The sequence below is a fragment of the Accipiter gentilis genome, chromosome 15 (genome assembly GCF_929443795.1).
Source record: "Accipiter gentilis chromosome 15, bAccGen1.1, whole genome shotgun sequence".
In the NCBI taxonomy this organism is placed as follows: Eukaryota; Metazoa; Chordata; class Aves; order Accipitriformes; family Accipitridae; genus Astur; species Astur gentilis.
The window spans coordinates 3,062,374-3,082,714 of record NC_064894.1 but is presented as its reverse complement, the minus strand read 5'-3'; positions in this window follow the sequence as shown (position 1 = coordinate 3,082,714).

Here is a 20,341-nt window from a genome sequence, read left to right as displayed (position 1 = left end):
ATGGGTGGCAGCCCCCCCCCCCCCCCCCCCCCCCCCCCAAGAACTACAGAAACTGAGGAAATGAGGGAACTAAGGGAAGTAAGGGAATTACTTAGGGACCTACTTAAGGAGCCAAGGAAATAATTTGTTTCTCTATTCTTTTCTTGTAGGGCCTGACGTTGTAACTTTGAGCAAGGTGGGTGAAAAATGTTAACAGATCAGAATATTTTACATGTACTTCCAACATCTGTATGGGATTTTTTTTTCAGATAGTCACACCTACAATTATCTGAAAAAGAGTTCATAATGAAACTTTGACAGCAATCATTACCTATAACATTCATTAACATGTAATACTCTCTAATACTGAACTACACTGATGCAAATATATGTACTATTTCTAGTTAAAGGTATTTCTACCGTAATACGCATATTATATTGACTACAGTGGTAAGGGCATCTCTAAGGCAACCTGTATGGACTCATCACCTATCATCTGTTTCGTCTGTTAAGTAACTTCTGCAGTTCACCTACAGCTGATGGCTGTAACTTCTCAGTCAGGAAAAAAAAACCACCAAAATTTTTAAGTGCTTTTAAGACCATTTTTAGTTAAAAAAATAGCAACTAAAAGTGACTTCAAAACTTCAGGGCTCAACAGCTCAGTTTTTGTGTGCTACTGGATAATTTTTCTGTTGCTCAAGTACTGGGATTTATGACTGTTCACAACTGACATGGGTTTGAAGGTCATACACAATAATAGCCATACATTCCTGTAGCCACAATTCAGTCCAAGGAGTCTCAAAGCATTTCAGAGACCAAAAATATTATATAGGTGGTGAGTCAGTACAGTCACTTTTTTCCTTTTTTTATTTTTTAATTCATTAACCTTGAGACTAAATATAGGAAACATTAAAAATGTTCATATTTACTACAGAACAACTTATTTCAGGAGACAGAGATTGTTTTCTTCATATAAAGAACAACAGAATTAGCATAATTTTCAGTGAAGAATAGGACAAGCCCCATCTATACAAAAGCGATGGAAGAACCTGTAGTAGCTCTTATTCTTTAAGGTCTTTTTTTATCTTCTTTTATGGTGGCATCAAGTGAGAGGCCCTAAGAGACCGAGAGCCGACTGCTCTACCAAGATCACCACAAGAGCCAATGTTCTGGATGAGACTGAAAGAATATTTTAGGGTTGAGCATGTGACAGGGAATGAGAACCTGGGATCACTATTGGACAGCCATTGCTCAGCTAATATGCAAAATTGACAACCTTAGAAGAGAAAAGATATTTGCTATATTCATCTGATGTTGTTCATTGTATAAATATTTATTTTGAGCAGTCCACACTCTTCATATATATGTAGATGTAGAAAACATACAATGCAAAATGTGCATATATAAAATAAATTTAATATATAAATTATGTAATTTTTTATAATATAAAATATTATATAAAATAATAAAATCCAGTTACCCAGGCAAGTTGCTAATTATACACCTTCCTTTGTTCAAATCCAAAAATCGCTCTTATTGTTGTGGGTTTTTTACAAATTCTGAGAACTGTTATCTTAGTCACTTTATCTAAACCTCAGCCAGAATGTTAGATATAACACTAAGCAAAAATAACTAGTAAAGAAAAAAAAAAGCATTTACATCTTTCCTTAAAAGCGCTGAAATTCACTGGAGCAGAAATTATGTGCAAAAGCTTGTCATCAGCTAGAAGCCAGATGTGAAAATGTCCTGTACCCAGAAAATAAACAGGGTACAGATGGTATAGCAACCAAAATGCCCAATCCAGAATTCCATGCCCAAGTATTATAAACATAAATCAAATTATTAAAAAAAAAGTTTCAATGTAAATAATATAAGTTTAAATTTTATCCCAAGGCTAGAAGTTTAATTGACTGCATAAGAGCATAACACGGGAGTTGTGAGGTGTGGAAAATATCAACCATGCTGGTATGTTTTAAATGGAATATAAATGTGAAATAGATGAGGTGGGAAGGCTGGCCAAGAGATGTTTATAATAGCCCAGATGCAAGATGACAAATGTTTGGACAAAGATTTTCCCAGCTGGCATAATAAAACATCTTCATATTTTGGGAAGGACTAGCCAGTTAATAATGTATGTTACCTAAAATGTTCAAGTACAAATATGGGTAGAAAATTATAAACTAGAATCCAGAAAGTCTCAGTAAATTAAAATCTGCCACCTTGTTCAGGAACCACTGCCTTCCTTCCTGAGAAAAAGCATCAGGAATCTAGTACAGTACCTCTGGAGGTCACTGGAGAAAAGCAAAAAAGATTAATTTCATATAGAATTTACACCAATGTGGAAACTTTCCTAGGCACCAAAGGAAGTGATAAGTAGTCTTATACAAGGAAAATGTATCTAACAGAAATCTAAATCTTAATCCTCTGAATCTTAGAGATAAAATTGACTGACCGCACGAACAAGTCTTCTCCTTTGCATTTTTTTTTTTTTTTTTTTAACATTGAAGTGACAAATTCTGAGGAACCTGAACCTAAAAACTGTACAGGAATATATAAAAGGATATACACTGTACTCTTTTCTTACATTGTTTTGAACATTTAATTTTTGCTAGAGAGTTATTACAAGTAGCAGAGCTCAAGGGAAAAGATTTGTTTCTCTCCCTCTGGTGGGGAAGGAAAAAAAAGCTCTCACGAGATAATTTATGTTGTGACTCGGTGCCTCTTTTTAGTTACACTGCTTTAAATTTGGTTTATGTGCATTCTTGGAAAGAAATGTAAGTAGAAAATGGCAGGGTAGCAGGTGGGTCATCTCCTGAATTCGTACCGCTATGGAACTGGAAGCATTTGCGTTACAGTAAGTTGTGCTGCAGCCAAAAGCAGAGGGAGACATGGCAGGGTTCCTTGCTTTGGTTGGTTTGGTTGGGTTTTTTTATCTCCAAGCACCAAAGAGTGCTCAGAGCTCACTTTGTGAGATTGGATCCGAGGGCAATGGAAGTGGTGAAGCTTCACTTCTGGAATAGTCTGTTGGAATATCGAACAGAAGAGAGTTCTAGGAATCAACAGAGCCATTGAGACCAATTTGTGCATAGCGAAGTGGGGACTGGAGAAAGACCCACTTGTAGTGAATTTGCTTCCTTGGCTGAGAAAGCAAAGCAAAGTGGAAAGGAGGGAAGAGGAGACAGGAGAGCATTGGGGTTTTTTCTTTTTTCTTTTTTTTTTAAAGGAGACCTAAGCTTGACGGCAACTGGTCATTAATAGGATTAATGATTGAAGGGGAAATAGATAAACATGGAAGCTGACAGCTCATATAGGACTAGATTCTGTTGCCTTTCTACACAGTTAATTTAGTTAAATACATTTCAGTGAGACCAACTATGGCATAAGGTGCCTCCCAGTGTGACTGATGGTATCACAACCTTGGGTTTAAACTTTATTTTAAAAGCCTTTGACAAACAGCTATAGAAAATTTGTATAATAATGGGTTAAAATTCATAGAAGCTTCAAAAATTCAAGCAAACAAGGCTTCCTACCCCCACAGCACTGCATTAACAAGTCTGTGTACAATTAAGATCCACGTTCTGTTTCAAATATACTGCTTTTAAATCTTGAACCTCAATAATCAAAGAAGGAGCACGTTAAAAAGCAACTCATTTTCTCCATATCCTCGAATCTTAAATTGAATTTTATAAATTGGATGTTATAAAATGTGTCACCATTCAGTTCTTTTAGAGAAACATGATCACGCTTTCTTACATTCAAAGGACTCTACTCTTTGCACCGCTGAGGGCAATCAAAATCCATTTAATAGAAGAGTACATTCACATGCATTTAGGTAAAATGTAGCAAAAATAGATGAATCATGTGGGGACTTACGATACCATACTACTTCTAACATTTTAAATGTTAGGGCACTGCCAGATAACATGTGTTAAATTAGCACCTTCCTCCCCACATTTCCAGCAAGTATTATTATTCAGCAAACACATTTGAACAAGCATGCAGAAGATCATTTAAATCTTGCATAATTTTAAATTACAAGTTCATGTGATCACACCAAAAAATCTTGTTGTGCTATCTCCAATATATTTGGAGTTTATGAGAAATTAAGGGCTTTAGGAAAGAAATGTGAGGTCTGATGTTTGGGGTCAGATAACTCTGAATGGCGCAGTACTATAGAGGCTTAAATGGCTCTTACGATTGGCAAATAGTGGTAGGACAGAAAGTGTTCTCACTTTGCATTAGGATAACAGAGAAGCGGGAGTGCAGAAATAGGATGAGGAAAAATGCGTCACCAAAGAGTTTTGAGGAAAATTCTTTATTGAGAATTGATTTAAAAAAAGCTCATGGAACATGTTTCCCATTACAAAATACATTTAATGTAAAAATGTACAAAAACCATTTGGTAAATCTATCAAATGCATTTTCTATTAAATACATGTACCATTCCATAGTACTTATTTTGCAAAATATACATTCTAATTGTGTCAACATGATATGTAAGTATAGAACTATATTATATAAAAGTCACATTGTTGTATTATATAAAAAAATAATTCTGAGAGTAAATGAGGTTCCAACAGCGGTGGAACTGTTCATGGATAAGAACCCGCACAGTGGCTGAATGTGGAGTTAAATTCTAGTTTGATAAAGTGAACCATGATGGTTGGAAAAATCTCAGTAGAATTATAATTTGTTCTAAGACATCTGAATGCAAAAATATTTCAGAAGTAAAGAACAGTAAGAGTTCTCATAGAACTTAGTTTTAGAAATGCTTCCTGAATACCTAGTATGGTTTGTAGATTTAAACCTTCATACTGTCATTCTCCCACGTTGCTTTTCCTTGCATACTTGCTAGCTGCACTACATTTGCTGTGATGAATAATGACTTTTGTATGTGGACAAGTAGGAAACCGCATTAATTGTGAGAGTTCTTGCCCATGTTTCATTCTCTTAATCCAGCTGAAATTTTAATCTAACTGGAGAATGAAAACCACAGAACATGGGCAGGAGGCAATCAAATTCCTATTGTTTGAGGCACCCGGTCATCCTAATAACATTTAAATATTTTCAGTCTAGAGATTTCAGGGGTTTGAATGTTCAGTTCCTCATCAATATAAATACATGGAAAGCAGCCATGAAAAAGAAATCACCAACGCATTAGCCTTCTGCCTAACATTATTTATGTGTTTAGCCACAAACTTCCATGCTCTCTAGACTTATGTATATACAGCTGTAATCCCTTGGCCCACAATATGTGTACACACAGCTGTTTTACTGGCGTCATGAAAACAGTGAAAACCAGCACGATTTCCCAGACTGCATTTTGTATTTAGTACTTGGAATGTGACTTCCCTCGCCACACACCAGTTAACTAAAAGTTAAGAACCCTAAGCTAGTCATCTCTGTTTCTGTGGTAGTCAATAGAGGAAGATAGGCTGTTGTAGTGGGGGTTGTCTTCTGCAGGTACTGGCCCTCTGTGCCAAGTAGAGAAAGAGTTTAGACAACTACTTTCAAGTTCTTTCTTTTTTTCTTTCTTTAATATAAAAAAAAAATTAGTGTTTTTTATGAAAAAGTTTCTATCAGCATCAGGATTGCCAATCCTAGCTCATTAGCCATGATCAGAAATACTCTGAACCCAAATATAAATCTGTGTGCTGCCAAAGCCAACTGTAAAAGTATGATTTATTTTAAGTGAGAGGACCTTGTCTGGAGTGCAAATGCTCCTGTCCCCTCAAAGCCATGACAATATCTCTCCTGGTATCCTACGTGACAAGAGAGAATTTGTCTGAGTAAGAAATTCATGTAATTAAGTAAAATCAGCATAGGTTTTGATGACATTGGAGAATTTAAGAGGTGTAGGTGGTGTTACCATAGCAAAATCCACTTTCTGCAATCTAGTTCCCTACCTCCCTAGAGTACCTTTGATACCTTTTAAAGAAGTTGCCGATTCTTCTTACTGGTTTCCTAGCTGTGCATTATTATGTGCGTTTGTAAGAAAAAAGGTTTTGTGATTGAGAGTCCATTAGTTTCTCCTTTTAAACCACATCTGAAGTCAGGATCTGAGGGCGTTGTCGCTTTGTTTTTAATGACAAATCATCTGGTTCCTCTAAATATTTGGATGATGTCATAAACACTGGATTATGACTTCAGGCTGAGAATAAGCAGTGGTAGCAGATGGACTCCTGAAAAACAAAGATCCTGTTTTCATGCAAATGTTCCTAGTAGTGAAGAACAATGGAAGATAAATATTGAAAAATACATAATATAGAAACAGAATCGCTTGTAAACAGAGTGCTTTCAGAGTCAGCTGCTCTTTAAGCAAACTAGAATAGAGTGGCTCTAGAGACACATTACATGATTCAGTGTAATTACTGGCTTGTTCAAGTAAGTGCATTTTATCTGATTCTAATCTGAATCCATCAATTCAGCTATATGGTACAATGCTATACTTGGTATTTTGGAAAAAGCACCATACAGAAACACGGACAATACATATTCACAGTTTTATACAATATTAGATGATATGACAGAAAAATTAAATACAGAAGGGATTTTCAGCACAAATAGTGTTTTCAGAGTGATGAAGACATCTTGGAGAGAGTGTAAAATGTATTACCTTTTTTTTAAATTAAAAAAAAACCAAACAAACAACCAAGCACAGAAATTTACTCTGTTACTGTTCGCAATTACTTTTATAAATTTCCTTGAAGCATTTCCAGGGGTGATTATTGTTTCTTCACAATGTTCCCAGGAAACCAAAATCTTTTGAATATTTAGACATAATTGTGCACATACTCTATTTGTAAAGTGTTTCTTTCCTAGAAAATGTCCTAACCACCAAGCTACACAATATTGTGATAACAGAGGTATCAATCAAACGATCTTCACTCAATCCTTTTTCAATGACAAAGGAAGAGAATATCAAAATGAATTAGGCCAGAAGAAGGAAACAAGAACAATTCTAGACAAATATATAGCTCAAAGAATTGGACAGAGAAGTCCAGCATCTTATTTTCCTTGTGTTGTGAGTGCTTTTCATTTTGTAGCACATATAAATAGACTTGGAGACAGGAACAGGATTTAACTTAATGGGTTAAATTGTATTAGCTATTGCTTCTCATTCCACTCCGAAATAATTTGAATTATTTCCCCACCAGAAAGAAAAGTAACACTTTCAAAAGGAAGGATAAAAAATGGATGCTGCAGTACAATATGGTCCCTAGCTAGAGGGTCATAAGAAATTTGGAGATACGAAATCATGCCCTCTCAGGCTGAATAGAGAATTTTAATAGAGTAGACTGGATCAGGGAAAGTGTGGCTCTTCTGTCCCATGGCTATGTATGGAAAGTTACATTTGTGTGTAGCCAGTTTCTGAAAATTACGTAGTTGCTCCCAACAGGAGGAGTTGGAAGCCACTGTGCAGCTGGAAAGCTATCATCCGATCACTGCCACTAAAACTTGGTGGGATGAACCACATGATGGGGCATCCACAACTTCCCTGGGCAACATGTTCCAGAGTCTCACCACCCTTATTGTAAAAAAATTCTTCCTTATGTCCAATCTATATCTACCCTTTTTCAGTATAATACCGCTGCCCCTTCTACTGTCACTACAGTCCTTGGTAAAAGTCTCTTTCCATCTTTCTTTTAAGCCCCCTTTATATACTGAAAAGCTGCAATAATTCTCCCTTCTCTTCTCCAGGCTGAAACACCTCAACTGTCTTGGCATTTATTCATAGGAGAGGTGTCCCAGTCTTCCGACCATTTTCATGGTCAGGGCATGATCACTGCAGCCCAGGCTACCAACAATCTTAACCTCTCTAATTAGTGCTTCTGAGTTGGTAAGCAACAGGTCTAGCAACACTTCTCTTCTGGTCAGGCTGTCTATCACATGGATTAAGAAATTATTCTCAGTGCACTCCAGGAGTCTCCTGGAGTGCTTACAGCTCGCCATGTTGCTCTTCCAGCAGATGTCAAGGCGGTTGAAGTCTCCCAGCAGGACCAGAGCCTGCAAACATGATGCTTTCTGTAGTTGAATAAGAACACTTTGTCCACAGGGTCCCCTTGAGCAGTTATCCTGTAGTAAACACCAGCCACGAGGTTTCCTTTGTTGGTTTGGCCTCTACTTTTTTTACCCATAAGCTCTCAACCTGTTCACCGTTGTTTTTCGACGACAGCTCTGTGCAGCCGGTCCATTTCTTTTTACACAGAGGGCAACCCCCTTCCTCCCCACCCCTCCTTCCTTCCCTGTCCCCCCCGAACATTTTACTGTCATCGATGGCAGCTCCCCAACCACGTGCTTCATCCCGCCGGCTTTCAGCCACAGGGATCAGTTCGTAGCTTTCCAGCTGCACCATGCCTTCCAGCTCCTCCTGTTTGTTACCCATGCTGGGTGTACTGGTGTACAGACACCTCAGCTGCAGGGTCGACTGTCTCACCTTTTTGGTGGAACCTTTTTGGAGGGTTGGGGGACATTCCTCACTACTTGGGTCAGTGCACTCATCCACCCCGTTGCCTGTGAGTACACAAGTGTTACAGGTTCGGATCTCACCCTTCAAGTTCATTAGTTTAAAGTGCGAATCCCTAAGTCAGTCAGCCAATCTGCCAGCAAAAATTCTCCTTATTCTTCTAGATAGGTGGATCCAGGTGGGATTCTGGATTCAGGTAGGCCTGTTTGAGTATTTTTTGGTTTGGTTTTTTTTTTTTTTTCCCCCCCCAGTAAGGCTTGAGGCAAAAAAGCATTAGTAGGCAGTTATAGCTTTCTGCTTCAGTTTCTTTATATGAATTGAAGAGGATCAAATTCCCTTCTCATGCCTTTGCCTCCCATCTCCATGCTTTCGCCTATTCTCTCTATGATTTCAGGGCAAAACTGGCATTAAATTAATGTACAGCCCTCAGAAACTCTGTTCTCAGTGGAATCTTTGACAGTACTTCCAGGAAAAATACTTCAAATGGGTAAATGGTGGGTTATACTCTTCTATGACATAAGAAGGAAGATTTTTAACAAAGATCTCTCACTCCTATCTTGTATTTTTAAAAGGTATGTGCGGAGCATTGGGTGAATACAAAAAGTACAGAAAAAGACTGAATTTAAAATGGGTATATCTGTTCATTGCTCAGTATAACAGGTTACTTTTGCTCTTACTTTTGCTATCTATATCACAGAAATTTCTTTCTCTTGATGAGCTGTGCATAGAAAGAGGCTTGTGCTGTTACTCAGTGATGGGCTCTATATAATAGCAATTCTATACAATTTGGTTACCTCCTTGCAAATTCTTTCAATCCCCCAGGCCTTTATTGATCTTCTTTCAATCAACTGACCATGGTCTTACAGAAAAACACAAATAGTTGACATACTAATGAGAATTCCTGACCCTTTTCAATTGAATACTTGACCAGTCAGTGGAACACTCAACAAACCTGTAACTTCATCACTAGCAGTAATTACAATCAATCAAGAGGTTAACTTCTAATGCTGTTTGAAAGATGGAGACAAGGGGGATTGCTTAGGAGATACAAAGAGAGAGAGACACCCATTCCACATGCAGACAGGAATGCTGCTGGTTACACAGACGACTTGAATCACATAACTTTTTCTGTAAAGGTACTCTTTCTGATGTATAAATCAGAACGAGTGGTTTCAGTGTACTGACACTTCAAAAGGAAAAAAACCACCACAACTTGCTACAAAACATTTTGTTCACCCTGGAAGCTGAATTCCTTATAACTCTGAGGGTGCAAGGCATGAGTATGATTATTGGGTTTGAGCTAGTGAACATCAGATCTTTTCTACCTTCATGAGAGATTACATGTTCAAATATTTTAACAGACATTTCTTTCCTCCCCTTTCAAATTCTTTCAGTTTCTTTCTTTCTAAGGTTATTATAAAGGCTGAAAAATAAAAATACTATGGACTTTCTGTCAGTAGATGTAGACAGCAGGAATTAATTCCATAAATGCAGAACAACATTAAAGAAGGAGAGAAAAAATCATTCTTGAATGTATAACAGAAAAAATAACATCAGCACAGTCTTGTTAGGCTTACTTTTCTCACCTTTTTTTCCTCTGGAATACAGAGAAATGTTGAAATGTGTATACGCATAACTATAAACTTGCTCAAAAAAGAGATCATGACTCTCTTCTTTTTAAATAAATTTGCAGCAATTTGCTTGGTGCCATTAAGTAGAAAAACATTTTCTTATGCATTGATGGATGTCTAATGCTTTCTTTGATGTTGCAGTGTTTCACTTTTGTGGAATGACATTTCTGACAACATATAAAGTGTTTCCTATATGTATTGATATTAGGATATTCATTTAATTTAACCTAAAAACTATTTTTCAGATGTGTGTTACAGGAACAAAGTATAAAATATTAATATTGAATGTCTCCCGTGATTTCAGTATTGTTAAAAAACAGGTGACACAATCTGAAATTAACCTCAGTGATAGTCCATATGTTAAAAATGACATGTTTGCCACAACTGTGAGACCTGGAATGAAGAAAGGAAGGCGAATGTAATACTCAGAGGTAAATAATTTAAATATTTTTAGTCTGCTGTTGCTAACTATTTAGAAATTAGCCTGAAGAAAATAACCAGAGGCATTGTACATTATTGTGGATGTTCTCTGGAACTAAGAATTTCTCCTCTGTCTTCAGCTCATCCTAAACTGAACATCTCCCATTCTTTTGCTTCTCACTCATTCCTTTTTCTGCTCTCTTATACTCAATATTAATACATATGCCCTGTTCATCCTTAGGTCATTCTTTTTGGAACACTTTCGACCATGTCTTCTTGAAATCTTTTTCACTATGTGTTTTCTTTACTGAACTCATCCACACTGTCTTCTACTATGTGAATTATTTTGTTGGAATGCCCTTGGAGAAGAACGTTACTTTCCCTTTCCCTCTCCTCTTTTTTCGAACTTTTTCTGAAAGTCCTTCAGTACTCTGTCTTTGACGTCCTCCTCTTCTCAAAGTCTAAAAAATAGATATTCAGCTACCGTCTTCATGCATCCAGGTCATTCATAAAGTTCGCAACCTCAGAGAGATGTGTCCTTTTTTTTTCAGAGTAAGATTTTGATTTCTTTCTCTGACATCTTCATATCTCAGGCTCAAGCCAGTAAAAACTTATCATTTATCTTTCTTTCTTTTTTTTTAATCTTTCTAACTCTTTCTACCCAGTTTTCACTTCTGGTTCTTTTTTTCAATACCTGGACAAACATCAATTTGCACATGGCTTGTTTATGGACTGCATCCCCAAAACTTTAGTAGGTATTAATTAATGCACAGAAACGGGAGGAAGAAAAAAAAGATCACCACCCCACCCCCTCCACCCCCAGAAACAACCATGACCTGTATTCTCCATAATTATTTTTCTTTTTACATGTTAAGTCAGAGAGAGCAAGCATATTCATGTATGAAAAGACTTTTAAAAAGTGGTTATTTTCCTAAATTTTCTCCTTAGTAATAAGCATTGCTTACTAGTTCTTTGATCAGTGTGTGGAAGGTGGTGTAATACACATTTGCTAGCATAATTTACAAGATGGTGATTTTTCTGGTAAACCTTTTCATCATATGTGAAAAGCTTTTCACTGTATGTGTACTAGACTGTCAGTACTTTTAAAATTTATATAGGCTTAATTACCCATTCTTGGATATGGGAAGAAATTATGTTCTCTTGCTTTGCAGTTACATAAGTGGCTATCTAATTTGTAAGAGAGTTGACCATTCTGTCTGCTTTAAAGTATGACTTCTATGATATTTTACATTTTCTTCTGGTAGCCCTGAACTAAGTCAGTCGTACTCTGACAACTTCTGGAAAGGAATAACTTCAGTTCTATCTGGACTTCTGTAAGGCCTTTGACATGGTCCCCCACAACGTCTTTCCCTCTAAATTGCAGAGCTATGGATTTGATGGATGGACTGTTCGGTGGACAAGGAATTGTTAGGATGGTCTCATCCAGAGGGTAGTGGTCAACAGCTCAATTTCCAGATGGAGATCAGTGATGAGTGCTGTCCCTCAGGGGTCCGTACTGGGACCAGTATTGTTTAATATCTTCGTCAGTGACAAAGACAGTGGGATCGAGTGCACTGTCAGCAAGTTTGCAGACACCAAGTTGAGTGATGCAATTGATAGGAAACATCTAGAAGGACCTGGACAAGCTTGAGAAGTGGGCCCATGTGAACCTTATGAGGTTCAACAAGGCCAAGTGCAAGGTCCTGCACGTGGCTCGGGGCTATCCCTGGTATCAGTACAGGCCTGGGGATGAAGGGATTGAGAGCAGCCCTGAGACAAAGGACTTGGGGGTACTGGTGGATGAAAAGCTGGACGTGAGATGACAACGTTCACCTGAAGCCCAGAGGGGATTCTGCCCCTCTGCTCTGCTCTGGTGGGACCCCACCTGGAATATTGCCTTCAGCGCTGGGGTCCTCAGCACAGGAAAGACATGGACCTGTTGGAGCAGGTCCAGAGGAGGGACACAAACATGATCAGAGGGCTGGAGCATCTCTCCTGTGAAGACAGGCTGAGAGAGGTGGGGTTGTTCAGCCTGGAGAAGAGAAGGGAGACCTTACAGCAGCCTGCCAGTACCTAAAGGGGGACTATGACAAAGCTGGAGAGGGACTTTTTACAAGGGCAGGTAGTGAGAGGACAAGGGGTAATGTTTTTAAACTAAAAGAGGGTACATTTAGACTAGGTATGAAGAAGAAATTTTTTACAATGAAGGTGGTAAACTGGCCAGGGTTGCCCAAGATGCCCCATCCCTGGGAACATTCCAGGTCAGGCCGGACAGGGCTCTGAGCAACCTGATCAAGTTGAAGATGTCCCTGCTCATGGCAGTGGGGGGGTGGACTAGGTGACCTTTAAAGGTCCCTTCCAACCCAAAGTATTCTATGATTCTGTTGTTACTAATTAAGATATTTAGTCAGCATGTTGTTGACTCTACAGTAGTTGGGGGCTGTGTATACAGAGAGCGTGAGCGGTTATCATCTCTTGTACTGTTTTTCTCACAAATCTACTTGTGTTTTCCCATGTTTGCAAACATTAGGCTGTTACTTCTGTTTGCATTTGAATATCATCCTACATCTTTAAATGCTTTAATTTTTTTACACATTTTTAGTCTGATGATAACCGCTCTTCTGGGTAACATTCTACATTTGCCTAGCTCAGTATCCTGTCTCTAGTAATTGCTTGTAGAAGTTGCTCAGGAAAGTGCAATATGACAGGGCAATCATACAGAGATCTTTCTCACAGAGTACCTTACTAGTTTTAAACATCAGAAGACTAAGAACTTCTCTACGTCAAAGGTTTTGCCAGTTTTTAGTAGTCCTTGTTGAAGGTTTATTCCTTTAGCTACCTCTGGAAGTCTAAGCTTTCAGGTTCATAAATAACCTGCAGGAATGAGTTCCATAGTGTCAGTGTCTTATGTAAAAAAAAAAAAAAAAAAAAAAAAAAAGGTAATCAAAGAGTTTCCTTTTTTTATATGAACCTACTTATCTACTTTCAGATAACTTTGAACCCCCAACTTCTGATGTTCTGGACAATATGGAATAATTGCACTTCATGAGCAGCATTCATGACTGAATTTATTTGGTTGCCATCTCTCATATTGTCTCTCAGCTACATCATTCCCGAGCTGAAGTAGTCTTGGCTGTTTAATTTGTCCTCATAAGAGATCTGTTTAATACTGCTAATCACTTTTGTTGACATCCTTTGTACCTCTATGGGTTCTGCTATGTCCTTTTCTGAAGAAAGGGATAAGAGCTGAATGTAGCATTCGAGATATGAGGACACCAGATATTTATTTATTGACTGCTGCTGAGCACTAATATTTTCATATAATCATTTCTTTCATGAACAGTAATAAGTAACTTGGAGCTTATCATACTGTACAAGTAGTTGGCTTGGTTTTTCCCCCGCCATGTACAGTCCTTTTTTTATATCCATTTTGGATTTTTTCCTCTTCCCAAGGACCGTGTAGCAATTTATTCCAAATAAATGATGAAAAAAGTGGAGCTGCAATAAAGGAAAGTATAAGTAGCTAATGGAGTGAAAAAAAATAAGTCTCCCACTAAAATTAGTGAACTTTTTCCTTATGTGAACCATCTGCATAGAGAAAATAAAATATTATCATAAACCTATGATAAAGTTTATCTTTCCTTCTCTAACATTTTAATCCTTAGCATATCTCAATGATATACAAGGTATAGATGGAACTTTGAACAACTCAGTTTACGTTTCACACAGTGGGATGTTTCAAATAGCAAATTATTCTGGGCTTCCGCTCTGTTTTTCACTAACTCTTTAATTATATATATTTAAATCTTTACAGCTTTTTGCTCACACCTGCTTCACTTTTCAAACATTATCCAATTGAGTCTAAATTTCTTCAACTATTCATACCTCCAAAGATTGCCCATGTGTTGTTCAAATACTGCAGCTTTTTGAAATTTTCTTCTAAAACAACCTAAATCTCCCAGTTTTAATACAGGACCGAGTAAAATATATTGATTTCACCTGAACTGCACTTTGGCATTTCATTTTCTGCTGAACATGAAATTAATATCAGAGCTGATGTGAACATCCAAGAACAAAAAGCTTGACAGGGCTCCATAACCTCTTGCAGACTAAAACCATCAAGCTGCACATTGATTTATGCACACTAAGCACTGAAAAACTGCAGCATACCGTGGGCCCAGTAAGCGGTAGCATCTTTTCTTTCTGCCATTTCTGTTCCAGCATTTCAAAACAGCCGTTGTTTCTTGAGAGCAGGTATCTTTTTCTGCCTCCTGCATCATCAATCACAAAGCAGGATAGAGCGCTGCCTCTTTCAAGTCCTCTTCGAAAGTAGCACAAATAAATAATTGAAACAGAAAAGAAAATGAAACACAGCATTGCCAAAGAGCTAAGCCTTCCGTATTCTGAATTGCCACAAAGCTGCAGACTGAGCAGGGTCAGACCTTGCGAAGTTGTCCCTAGTCCGAAGAGGTCAGGACTGCTGCCGCTGGGAGAGGGGCGCGTGGGTCTAGAGACGCTCATGACCTGGGCTGAGAAAGCAGGAACCTGAGACAAACTTCATTGTGGAAGAGGGATCTGTGATTCGTTGAATTCCTGCACCTCAACACGAGCCACCATTTCAAGTTATAAATGAGACCTGTGTTTGAAAATGTATTAGAAATGCCTGCTACTTCTGTACAATTCCTTGGGGGACATTTTTCAGATTCTACTGGAAGAGACTGGCTTTCATAAAGGAGTAAGTTTTTCCTTTTTGCTTCTGTAACACCTGTAGCACCTTTTCTCCGGTGAGGATGGCAAAGGAGAATGTGTATATAGGAGACCGTAGATATGGTTTAAGGAACAAACCTTGCCACAGGACGTAGCTCTCCATTCCTTCTAAATCCATTTAGGTTATAAAGGCTTTTTTTTTTTTTTTTTTTTTTTTTCTCCCCAGAACAGAAGGGACCAAAGAGTATGTTTTAGTGTTGCACCTAACAACCAATGAATCATCCTGATATATCACTATGAACATTTTCTACTCAGAATTAAAGGAATAAGACTTTACAAGAATGAAAAGGTAAAGGCAACAGAAAATAGATTCATCACACTGAAACAAGACAGAATTATAATGAAAGTTGTATTATAATTGTGAATCAATTTGGAACAAGAACACTGTATGCAGTGCTTGGATGAAAAATGAGCTACAAATAAGGGAATTCTCAGAAAATGTGTGAGACAATACAGAGAATCAAAGAGGACAGGAATAAAACCTGAAAATTGAGCAGAACAGAAATGTATTTAATATAATAATGAAATTAATTCTACATTTTTATTTTGCTGACTAACACATTCAGTTCAAAAAGTTCTTGCATTTCTTGTTGCTGAAGCAAGTATTTTTAATTATTTGAGACTTGTATTTTTATAATAGGTAAATGAACTTATTTGAATAGGATGAGAGCTGACCCAAATCTTTGTGTGCCCTTGAACACCAGGAAAAAGTCCTCTGAAGTTTCTGAAGAAATACAGTAATTTATTTTTATCTTTAATCTTCGTATATGTTGAGATTTTTCTGACTACTGCTACTATAAGAAAAAGACACAGGAAAATAAATAAGAAAGATATGTGCCATGGTTTTGTTTAAATGTTCTCATAAAAATTCTACATACTTATGTGCATATTCCCTTTTTTGCACAAACCAAACTTATAGGTAGTTTAGAGCTCACCATATTGTAGATACAGGATACTCTGTAAGACAGAAATACGAACAGATACAACTTTAAGCACAAATGAGTTCATTCAGAAACTCTTTAAGTAAATCAACATTTTATTAAAAGTCTGTAATTTCCAACCTCACACATGCTGCGCATGTTTTGAAATTAAATTCCTATTAGATACCTTGTGATATTGAACTGGCCACTAATCCAAAACCTTAACATTGAAAATTCAGATGAGTTACAACTCAAGGCTTCTGTGATTAGAAAAGGTACTTTCTAGAGTCTTTCAAGTTTTACACTGACATGGAGAAAATAATGTTGTAATGGCATAAACAGGAAAGGATTGTGGATTTCAATTTCTGTCTAACTAGTTTTAAATGAGGCTTTTAAAGAACAGTTCTACTCTTTTTTTGTAGAATGAAATTGTACTACTTCAGGAAGAGGAAATAGCTCCTTTCAATTTTCCTTTCTTTTCAGTGCAGCCTCACAATGCATATGAATTTGCTTTTAGTAATATTGCTTCTGTTAAGAGTAGTAATTTCAAAATGAGAACCTACAAACTTTAATCAATAGAAGGCATAATTATGCAACAAAATTACTTAAATATTGTGAAAAATACATCTTTAGTCATTATTTGTTTTTCAAAACTCAAGCTAAATATCTTTTTATATGAGGAAATATATTTTAATAGTTAATTGACTCATATAAATTTGTTTTATAATGAAATTTATCAAAAAGCAGGTTACAACATTTACAAAACTCAGCTTCATTGTGAGTTTTAATATGAATATGTGCTGTTGGCTTGAACTTGTGCCTCAAATAACATCACCAATTTAGCTATACTAGTAAATAAAAAGAACTATGAAACATAACTCTACAAGAATACACCAAGAACATTCTCAGCAGACAATACAATTAACAGACAAATGTTCAATTATTCATTTTGTACACAGCATAGGAAATCACAAATTGTAGCATGTTAGTCATATGGTGCATCTGTGCTTTTGTTTTGATGTTAGAATTTTAGACTTTTTGTAACAGTAATAATTTTTAAAATTTGAAAGAAAGCAAGCACTTCTAACTAATGAAAATGTTACCGGGGCATATAGCATGCATCTCCAGGTGGTTTTATGTGAAGGGAATGAGAATGAGACCTTTTTAAAGGTTAGTTTCTTTCTTGCAGGCAGGTTAGATTTTAAGTATCCATCTATTTCTCATTTCTACTCCTCTGTCTACACTAGCCCAAGGCTAAGACTCCAGTTGGCTTCCAGTTTCTAAGATGAGCCCAATCTTTGCTTCACCTTTAAACTAGTTGTCGTCGCTTTTTACAGCTGAAAAATCTTTCACCAACTGAATGTGAAGATGTTTATTGATGAATGAGATGACCGAATTTTACAGGCCCAAAATCTCCAGAAGAAGAACTTGTTTGAGAATACAGCTGTCTCGATACATTGAACTGACTCATAAATTGTGATTTTTCATAAGTTTCACCTTGTTTGGGAATTCTACTAAGGAGCCTTCAGAGATTTTTCTCTAGATTTTTTCCCAATTGCATTGCTACCCGTTTCCCTGATATGTGGCTGAATGTCTTATTGGACATATTGTCTGTTCAGTGTCCATTAACATTCCTAGTGCTACATCCTAGAGGCTTTTTTCTTTTTAATTGTGACTTTTGGCAGGTCCGGAATTAAGCAAATCATAGTTAAATATATATTTATGATCATTCTGAATGAGTTGGTTCACATATTCAAAAGTGTATGCCCACATTAACCTGTATAGATTAAGCAAAAATTATCAAGCTAGTTATCTTCAGTAGGGTGCTCCAGAGCAGTATTTTCTGCTCCAGTGCTCAGTTCAGACACAGTTTTTGATTCTGCATGCCTATCATGTTTTCTGTAAATAAGCTCCCAGAATCATAAGAATACTTTGATTCCTTGACTACTCCAGCCAGCAGTAGTATGCAAACTACTTGACTATGTAACGTTGAGGCCCAACCCCTTTATCAGTGTTTGAGTGGTCATAGGCTTGGACCAATGCTAGATCTGGAAATATAGAAATATATCTTCTTCTATTTAACAATGCTGTTCAACCTTCCAATGCCTAAAATGTCTTTAAATAAATTTGGCATCGTTTTGTCACAAATGCTATTTTAGGTAAACATAAACCTTCCCTCACAATCAATCAATGTCATCTCAGTATCACAAAAGGCAACCCATATCTTAACCTCTACCCAAATTTCCATTTTTTTTATTTGACCAACATCTAAACATTACATCTGAATTTGAGTCACCTCCTCTTTCCTTCCTCACTTGCCGACGCCTTACTCTTCTTTTAAAATATTTGGAACCTGTTATGATTCACCACACTGTGTGATACTTCATGATAGTCTAAGTGCTGGCTTCTGGATCTGTAAACTGTTCTTCTGCCATAAAATGTGCTTATTGACGAGTAAAACTGAATAGTTTATCACAATACTCCTTCTCTTATGTACCTAATATTTTCCAGAGTATATTTCATAACCCTGATTCTAATATTGTCACCTTCATGATGTCATGACGGATAAGTAGAGTTCTAGTGGGATTTTTCTGCCGGAAACTTGCTTAGTGCTTAAATTAATAATAAATAAATATTCATATAATTAGGGAAACATATAATATAGCAATTTACCAAGAATATACATATAACATTTAAAAGAAGAAATGCAAATTATGTTATACATATTACATATATATATATACACACATACATACATATATATGCACACACACACAAGACCACCCCCCCCTCCCTGTTAAATCAAACGTCATTCTAAACTATGTGGTTCAGAACCTTAACAAGATTAATTCAACCCAGAATCCACCTTTGAAGTTAGTGGTACATAATGAAGTAATTGGTCCTTACATCTGGCTGCCTTTGACTGCTGTGTCTGACTATCTAGTAACCACTTGTAACTAGACTGATTAAAGTCCTCTTTTCCGGTGAATCGACCAAGGCATAACTTCCTGTTTTGGGATATGTGACAAATAATTTAACCATTCAGACACCAATCCCTCAAAATAACACTGGTTAAAGCAACATCCAGATAATTGTTCAGGAACTTAAGATAAAATACATTGCAGAGTATAGCACAGATGCAATGAGTTAAAATTGCTATCAAACAGAAGCCATGCCTGTGTGACTTCACATATTTATTATCGTACTTAGCAATTTCTGTAAGTTGCAATTTCTTATGATGGAGTATTTCTCATATCAGTGTTTCCAGAACATTAGATACAATTAATGTTTGGTTTTGATTGGTAGTGCTCATGTAACATTTAGATCCTTTACTTAAATGATAAATTGTCTTAGCTGCTCACGGTGAATCACTTGGTCTTTTCCTTTTTCATATTCAGCCAAATATCTAATCCAGAAATGTTCCTGCTGCTTGTTACAGAGTTTCATGGAGATGTCCAGGATGTAATTTATCCTGGCCTGGTACTATGTCAGTTTTAATAGGTCTAATTTCCTAACTCCCTGCTTCATTGTGACCATAAAGCCTTTTAGCATTTCACTTGCTTCACCAGGAAAATTTATCCCAGGCTGTGGAATATGACCTTCAAATTCTTTCATGCATACACTAGCAAAGGATTCATTCAGCCTCTTGGCAATATGAACCTCATTTGTCATTAACATCTCACTCTTGTCCTTCAGTAGTTCATCTGACTCTTTGTCTACCTTCCAGCCGCTATTATAACGTTTTAATCCTTTTATTATTTTAGTCTTCATGATTGTTAGCACTAAGAAACCTAGTTTGCTTTCTCAATGTTCTATTTTCTGCAGACTTGTCTTGTATCAAAGGAATTTTTCCTCCAACATTTTGAAAGCGCCTATTTTCTTGCACTGCTTTTTTCATACCTAGTCAAAAAAACCTTATTTATGCAACGTGTTCACTTCCTATAGCCCTGCTCTTTATGATCTCTGTCTCTTTTCTAGTTCCCTTCCTTTTTTCTTTCTTCCAATTATTCTATTTTATCCAAGACCATATGGATTTTCCAAAAGAACAATAATATTCTAGATTCTATTTTGTCATCTTAGTCTGGCTATTTCTCTCTTCCTTTCTATCCTCACAACTTCTCAGGTTACTCCAGAAGGCTTTAAATGGTCAGCTTTAC